The sequence below is a fragment of the Solanum tuberosum genome, unplaced genomic scaffold (assembly GCF_000226075.1).
Source record: "Solanum tuberosum cultivar DM 1-3 516 R44 unplaced genomic scaffold, SolTub_3.0 scf00159, whole genome shotgun sequence".
NCBI lineage: Eukaryota > Viridiplantae > Streptophyta > Magnoliopsida > Solanales > Solanaceae > Solanum > Solanum tuberosum.
In genome coordinates, this window is record NW_006239089.1 from 796,814 (window position 1) to 797,195 (window position 382).

Sequence of the window (382 nt, forward strand, 5' to 3'; positions counted from 1 at the left end):
TTTTATAAAATATTTAAACATAGATGTGTGAATCCACACTTGAAGTATCATATAATATCGTGCGATGATGATTGAGTGCACCTCTCTAAGTGAGGCTAATTAGGGTGTGTTTGGTATGAAGGAAAACATTTTCCGAAAAATATTTTCCAATTTTCTCATGTTTGGTTGGGTTAAAAATTTTGGAAAATATTTTCCAAATCAACTCATTTTTCCTCAAATTTAAGGAAAATGACTTTCCTTAAAAAATTAAGGAAAACATTTTCAAAACTCTACTCCAACTTCAAATTACAATTTTTTTTTGAAAAAATAAATTTAAAGCTTAATTTTTAAAAAATATTTTCAACTTCAATTTTTTATTTTTTCACCCCACCCTCAGCCCCCA